This window comes from Nannospalax galili, unplaced genomic scaffold (genome assembly GCF_000622305.1).
Source record: "Nannospalax galili isolate Female #2095 unplaced genomic scaffold, S.galili_v1.0 scaffold1472, whole genome shotgun sequence".
In the NCBI taxonomy this organism is placed as follows: domain Eukaryota; kingdom Metazoa; phylum Chordata; class Mammalia; order Rodentia; family Spalacidae; genus Nannospalax; species Nannospalax galili.
In genome coordinates, this window is record NW_008331793.1 from 434159 (window position 1) to 441570 (window position 7412).

Consider the following 7412-nt stretch of genomic DNA (forward strand, 5'->3'; position numbering starts at 1 on the left):
GCCCCTATAGCTGAAAATACCACATTCTGGAATCATAGCACATGGAGAAATCAGGCTGATACTGACCTAGAAGTTTCATTCCCACTGTTTAGCTTTCATAGTGCTAGAGGGTCCTACACATGCTACCAGAGGAGAAAGTAATGACAAATTTCACCCAGCTGTGAACCATGCCAACTAAACTAATGACTGGCCAAAGAAGGCATGCACACTGGTGTAATAGTGGCACAAAAGTTACAAGATCCATCAACTCTTTTCTCATTGTATTTAAGGCCCTCTCTGCAGGAGCAGACCATACCAGGCACAATTATCAGGACCAAGGATCTGGGGCTCGATGGGTCATAGACTCTATAGGGAAACAAACTATCATTATTTTACTAAATGGACATAGTATTAAATTGACTTCTAATGAATAATCCTTTGGCCCAGAGATTAGTTTTTCTCTCAAAGCACATCAGAAATGTTTTTTTTTCTTTTTTTTTTTTGTTTGTTTTTTTATAGTAGATGGTGATGAATGTAGAGACCCACAACTGTCAAGGTGCAGAGAATTAGAGACTCTAAGAATGCACAGGCCTAGTTGGCACATCTACATCACTCACCTCCCCGCCAAGTCTCAAGGATCGTTGAGGAAAAGAAAGGATTGTATGTGCCAGAGATCATGGATGACTACAATGAAATATGTTTTCTGGACACAGGAAGGCATTTGTATACAGAACTCAAAGAGGCTTGACAGTCTGCATAAGACCTGGTAAGCTCAAGCAGACAATAACCCAGCATGGACATCAGCAGGTTGCATAAAGTTCCACCATCGGCTGAGGAGCTGTTGGAAATTGACAACTGCTGGGAGAAAGTGAGTCAGTATTCTTTAAGGGTGTGACTCCTGGTAGGTCAACCACATTCCAGGGGACAGGCTCACTCACAAGATTATTTGGTCAACACAAATTGGACTCCATGGGCTTTAAAAAGAAAAACAGTGAACATGAATTTGGGTGAATTGAGAGCTGAGGGCAATCTGAGAAGAGATGGAGGGGGTGAGTCTGATAAAAATACACTGTATGAAATAATAGGATAATAAAAATAATACCCTTAAATTGAAGGTTAATGTTAAATATAAAACCATAAATTGATAAATTTTTATGTTAACTCAAATAATAAAACATCAATTAAAGTCAAAGGATGTAATGAATTCATAAAAATTGTTGAATCATTAAAACATTTTAGAAGATGTTCTAGTTTCTTTTACTATAATAGTTTTATGTAAAAATTCTAACAAGTAGTTACATCTCTTGGTGCTTTAATAGTTGTTTGTAATAGCATCATTGTGATCTCCCATTTATTTTTTCAAATAAAATCCTGAATAATAATCATTCCTTCAGATTTCAGTTGTTGGTCTTCATTTCCTGTCCATTCCCTCTATGCTCTCTCCATGGTGATATTCTTGGTCAGACGCTCACCATGTTTGAACTTTTCTCTAACCTTCAGCTTTCTTAGGGCATCACACTATGTGATAAGCAATCATTTCTATCACTTTCTCACTAAATTATTTCTGAATTGTGTGGTTATGTTTTATTTATAAACCTGTTTCTAGTGATTATTAACATATTGTCCTTCAGAAAATATTTGTCAAAATAATGATACAGTATCTGCTGAGTTTAGAATGGAAACCAAATTTTAAAATGAACCAAGCAGATAACTTTGTTTATTTTAAACTTTGGATTAACTGAAAAGTATATTTTTATTTTCTAGTTTCACCTTACTGAAGTATAGAAAGATTTAGAAGATTTAAGACAGTTTGAAAGTAAGTTTCTTCACCATGCTTATATAACATCTAAGTGGCTATGCAGGGGCTTTTCTAAAAAAGTGCATCTATTTATATTTTAGCAGTTCCATATAAATACAAGAGCTAAACATGATAAATGACTGGGAGGTGAGAGGAATGGGAAAATATGAAATTGAGATACAACTTATGGTCTTTAAAGAATTATGTACATAATGCCCACCATTTGAAAAATAATAAAACCTGACTTCACTGTATATTGTTATTGAGAATGTGGAGTCTATCATTGCAGCTTTTCTTTCCAAAAACAGATTATTGTGTACATATGACTGAAAATATTTTAATGTCCTTTGCAGCTATTATTGCTTTCACTAGTAATAGTAAAAAAATAATTTTAAATATCTAAATTTGTATGGGTGTACAGTTATGTGAAACCAATGAATTTCTGTACTCTGGAGAATCTACCTTAGATAGAATTTTGAGGATCATGTCAACCACATATATCAACCATGAAAAATTATTGATACAGCTATATGGGGGCACATAAATAAGGCATATATGCTCTCAAAATGCAAAACCCCTGTAAAGTAACAAATATGTTTCTTCAAGCTTGGGCAAGCATTATTGACACATTTTTCAAATTTTCCTGATTTTCACATCACAGTGCCCCAACACCTTATGTGTTTGTTCCCTATATGCAACAGAAGCACTAAACAGGTAGATTATGCTTTAGTTTTAACCTATATAAGGAAATCATAGGTCTAAATGAAAGACCTAGAACAATTAATCATTCCAGAAGAAAATTTGGGAGAATATATTTCTTGACATTGGATTAAGAAAATATCTCTTATGACATAAAAATCACAAAACAGAATACCATCATAAACACATTTAAGCAGAATGTGTAATTTTTCAGAGAATAGTTAGGAAAATGAAAGGCAGCCAAAGAAGAGGAAGATATTCATAAAAATCTGATAATATTACATTAACAATATAAGCTGAATACTGAATAGTAGTGCATTCCTTTAATTTCAGCACTCTGGAGGCAGAGGCAGGTAGAGCTCTGTGAGATCAAGGCCAGTGTGATCTACAAAGGGAGCTCAAGGTCAGCTGGGGCTACAAGGAGATCCTGTCTCAAAGAAACAAAACAGTGTAAGCTATAGTATCTGAACTAAAATATAATTTAAATGACTCAATAATAAATAAATAAAGCATTACAGTACCAATGTAGAAAAATAATGGCTAATGAGCTTATTAAAACAGGCTCAACAATGTTATTCATTATTAAATACAAATTAAAGTCAATAATTTAATGTCTTCATATATTCATTATTGCATAAAATTTAAAAGTATGGTTATATCAAGCAATGAATACTCTCATATGTGTGAATAAAACATGATTCATACAGGATAGACAATGATTTAATAACTGTTCATTAACCAAGCTCCAAGGGATGAACTCCCATACACTGTATTAGTCACTTTTCTTTTGCTGTGGTAGAAACACTGACCAAAGCAATTTACAGAAGGAAGAGTTTATTTGAGCTTATAGTTCCAGGGGAATTACAGTACATCTTGGCAGAGGGGCATGGCAGCAGAGGTGGCTGGAGGGGGAGCAGTGGAAGCTAAGCTCTACATCTTCCAGCAGGCACAAGAAACAAGAGAGCAACTGGAGATTGGCAAGGCTTAAGAACTTTCTAAGCCCACCCCCAGTGAGGTGCTTCCACTAGCATAGCCACACCTTCTAAGACCTCCCAAAACAGCATCATCTGGGGACAAAATGTCCAAATATTTGGAGCCTATGGGGAATATTTTCACTCAAACCAACACATTCCACCCCCTTGCCCCCCTAGGCTCATGACCATATAAAATGCAAAATGCATTTAGGGCAACTTTAAAAGTCCCCATAGTCATTATCAGTCTCAATACTATTCAAAAGTCCACAGTCCAAAGTCTCTTCTGAGACTCAGGGAAATATCTTAACTGTAAGCCTCTATAAAATCAAAAGACAAATTACATATTCCCAACATACAGTGGAGCTGAATATAGATTGCCATTCCAAAAGAGAGGGATGGAGGCGTAGTAAGGAAATACTTGAACAAAACAAGACCGAAAACCAGCAAGGCAAACACCAAATCCAGTACCTCCACATCCAACTTCTGGGACTTTACTTCCAAAAGGCTTAGATGGCTCAGCTGCTCCATTTTTGCTGCATGCAACACACACCTCTCTCTTGTGATGGTACCACTCCCTGTATGCAGGTCTTCTTGGGAGATGCCTAACAATTCTGGTATCATGAATGCTTTCTTGGGGTCTCCATTGCCAACAGGCTTTACCTTCCCAGCTTCATGCAATGGCCTATCAGGACTTTCTCTATGAAGGGGAATTCATACTGCATGCTGCCTGGCCTCAGTGGCTCACTGAGACCTCAGAGGAAGAACCAATGACCGCTTCACTCTTGCATCTTTCATGCCTCTAAAGCCAGCAACAGGTGAATGACAATGCCAAGTTTGGCTGCAAGTTTGGGATGGACCCCAGCCTGCTTTACCCATTTTAGAAGCTATTTTCTTCAGTGGCCCCTGGAGCATTTTCCTTTCATAAATTGGAGGCTTAACTGGGTGTGGTATTTCCCTGGAGGCACTCTCTCCATTGTTTAAGTCCAGTCTTCCACATTCTTCCAAAACCCACATGGTCAGGTTCTTCACAGCCAACAGCCCACTCTCTGATACAAATTACTGTATTAGTCACTTTTCTGTTGCTGTGATAGAAACACTGACCAAAGCAATTTATAGAAGGAAGAGTTTATTTGAGCTTATGGTTCCAGGGGAATTACAGTCCATCTTGGCAGGGAGGCACAGTAGCAGAGGTGTTAGGGTCTGTGACTCGGTGGGTCTCTTCAGGAGAACAAATGCGTGAGTATGGAGATGCAAAAATCAAACAGAGTCTTATTAAACCAGCTAGCTGGGGTCGACTGTCCTTCCAAGACACACACGCCTGGTTGGAGTAACTGACCCCGAGGCAACTTCAGGTAAAGATTATATAGGCTCCCACAACCATTACACAAAAGCCCGTGCTTATACAACTAATAGTTTCAAAGCAAGCATTTCACAAACCAATAACTTCAAAACAAGAAAAAATGTTACAACTCCCTTCAGGTGTCTCAATCGGGGAGGGATGGGTGGTATGTGCCTGGTGCGACCCTTCCCTGTTATCTTGTGTAAGCAGACATGCTTACGTGACACGACACAGATCAGACAGGTCAGGCTCCGGGGGCTGCAGCACTTGCCCCTAGCTCCAGATGCCTGTGTCTCCAGTTGAGTTAATTAGTTACAAGCAGTAAATTCAACCAATCAGTAAATTCCTCTTTCCCTAACATTTCCCCCCTTTTTCTAGATCAGACTGAGGAATCTTCCTCAGCAGTATCTAAGGCTTGGTTTTTCTGGCGAAGGACCAAGGGATGGACAGTATCGATCTTTTCTTGAACAAACCTTAGTAGCCTATTTATTATGCAGGGACCAATTGTGACCAATAGCAGTAGGATAATTAGGGGTCTTGCGACAGCTGAGAGGAGAGTTGTAAACCATGGTCTATGCATAAACCAAGACTCGAACCAACTTTCGTTACTTTCATACTCCTTGCACCTCCTCTCCAGGTCTTTCTTTAACTTGGTCAAAGATTCCCTGACTGCCCCTGTCTTATCTACACAGAAACAGCATTCTTCTTTTAAAGCTGCACATAGCCCGTCCTCCTTTAAAAATAGGAGATCCAAGCCCCTTCTGTTTTGTAGCACCACCTCTGATAAGGAAGTGAGAGACTGCTCCAGGTCTGACATCGTTTGCCAGAGCTGTTCCAAGTCCCTGTTGATTGCTAGCCTTAGTGTCGTGAGCCCTTGCTCTCACGTTACTAGGGCTGTGATTCCTGTCCTGCTCCAGCTATCCCCATGGAGAAGAGAGTTCTGATGGTTAATGCAGTAATGGGTTCCCTCTTCTTTCAGAGTGGACTCTTTTTTCCTCCCAATAGGAGAGGAGGGATTCATGAGAGTGGTATGAAAGATGGGGCAGAATGGCCACAAGTACACAAAATTCATTATTAGCATTAAATACAGAGGTGGAAAGGGCTGGGGTGAGGCCCGTTTTTGAACAGAGCCACCAGCCCGAGGTGGGTATAATCCATTTCCCCTGCTCCCATGGAGTGTTATTGCATGAGACGCATAACTGGCTTTGGGATGTTGGAACCGTGCCTACACATGCACCAGAGGCCGAGACTTGGGCAAGAGTAAGTCCCCATGGTCTCCCATCCCAATAGGTGGGATGAGAGTTGTTGAGAGTATAGGAACTATTTATCCCGATAGCCTCATAAAAGGGTGGGGATCCTGGGTAGCACAGCCAACATAGGTCAGTGAGGGAGGGAGTGGTATGATTAAGGGTTTCTACTACAGCTAGCACCATCTCCCACATAGGGTTGCTGGAAGTCTGTGGTTTCGCAGCCGTCCCCAGCCTTTCCGTGTTTGGGGCTGCTGATGTCTTTGTGGTGCCTGATGGCTTGAAGGTGGGCCTAGGAGACCCAGGCGCGGGAGGTTGGGGCCTCAGACGAGGGGTATTTAACACCGGGTTAGGTCCTATCGGTGACCTAACCACTGCCTCGACCTGGAGGTAGATCTGAAACAGGACCTCATTCCATGGCGTCTGGTAGGGCATCAGGCCCCATGTCAGCCCATCTATCCACCTTTTATCATTTTTTCCCTTTGAGGTAAAAGTGATTTTAACCTGGTTGACCAGTGGAGATACTGTCCATTGGTTGTATGGAGTAGTAAACCTCATATCAATCAGGTCATGGGAAACCTCCCATCTCCACTGCCCATCATTAACTTCCACACAATTCCATTCAGCACAGTAGAGTCTGTCAGCACCCCCACAATTGCGCCTCCACCAATCTGTCCAGAAACCTGGGCAAGCAAAGAACCCGTTTGCCTGCAAAGCTTGGTGGTTGACTGTGGATGATGAGTCAACAAAGCCCGTTTTTTCATATGATATTGTTCCTGTTGGTTTTTCCGGGGGAGGTAATAAAATTGCCCCAGTACAAGTTCTAAGTCAACATACAGATCTGGCCACCATGTCCACAACGGGGACATATGGGAGGTGCGGTTCCATTCCTCATAGGCATCACCACTTCCCAGAATCCATGTCTGGTGTACTGGTTGGTGGGGGTTGATGTTCCAAGCTCCCGCTGACACTACTGTTCTCTGGTGGGCCCATAAGAGTGAGCTTATCAGCAGGAATCCCTTCATGTCTGGCTCAGATGTAGCTTTAAGGGATTAGCAGGATTTGGCCGTACCTCCCACTCCTTCACACAGGATTCCAGGTCCTTGAGAGGCAAGGCCTTCCGAACGTGCATGTGGTGGACCCAGGGAGAGATGCCATCAACCTTAAGGGCAGTGGGGGTGATAAACAGTACAACATAAGGTCCCTTCCATCTGGGTTCAAGAGTTTTTACTTTGTGTCTTTTTACCCAGACCATATCCCCTAGGACTATGCCATGTTCCACAATCTGGGTTCTTTCCCCTTCATAGTATGCTTTGATTAGGGGCCAAATTTCCTGCTGTACTTTGGCAAGGGATTGCAACACATTTAAATAGTCG

General features: G+C 41.3%; 1 pseudogene; it reads left to right on the forward strand.

Annotated features, from left to right (window-relative positions):
• Nucleotides 1–772: 772 nt before the first annotated feature.
• Nucleotides 773–7412, forward strand: part of LOC103728907 — a 148243-nt pseudogene continuing 141603 nt past the window's right edge.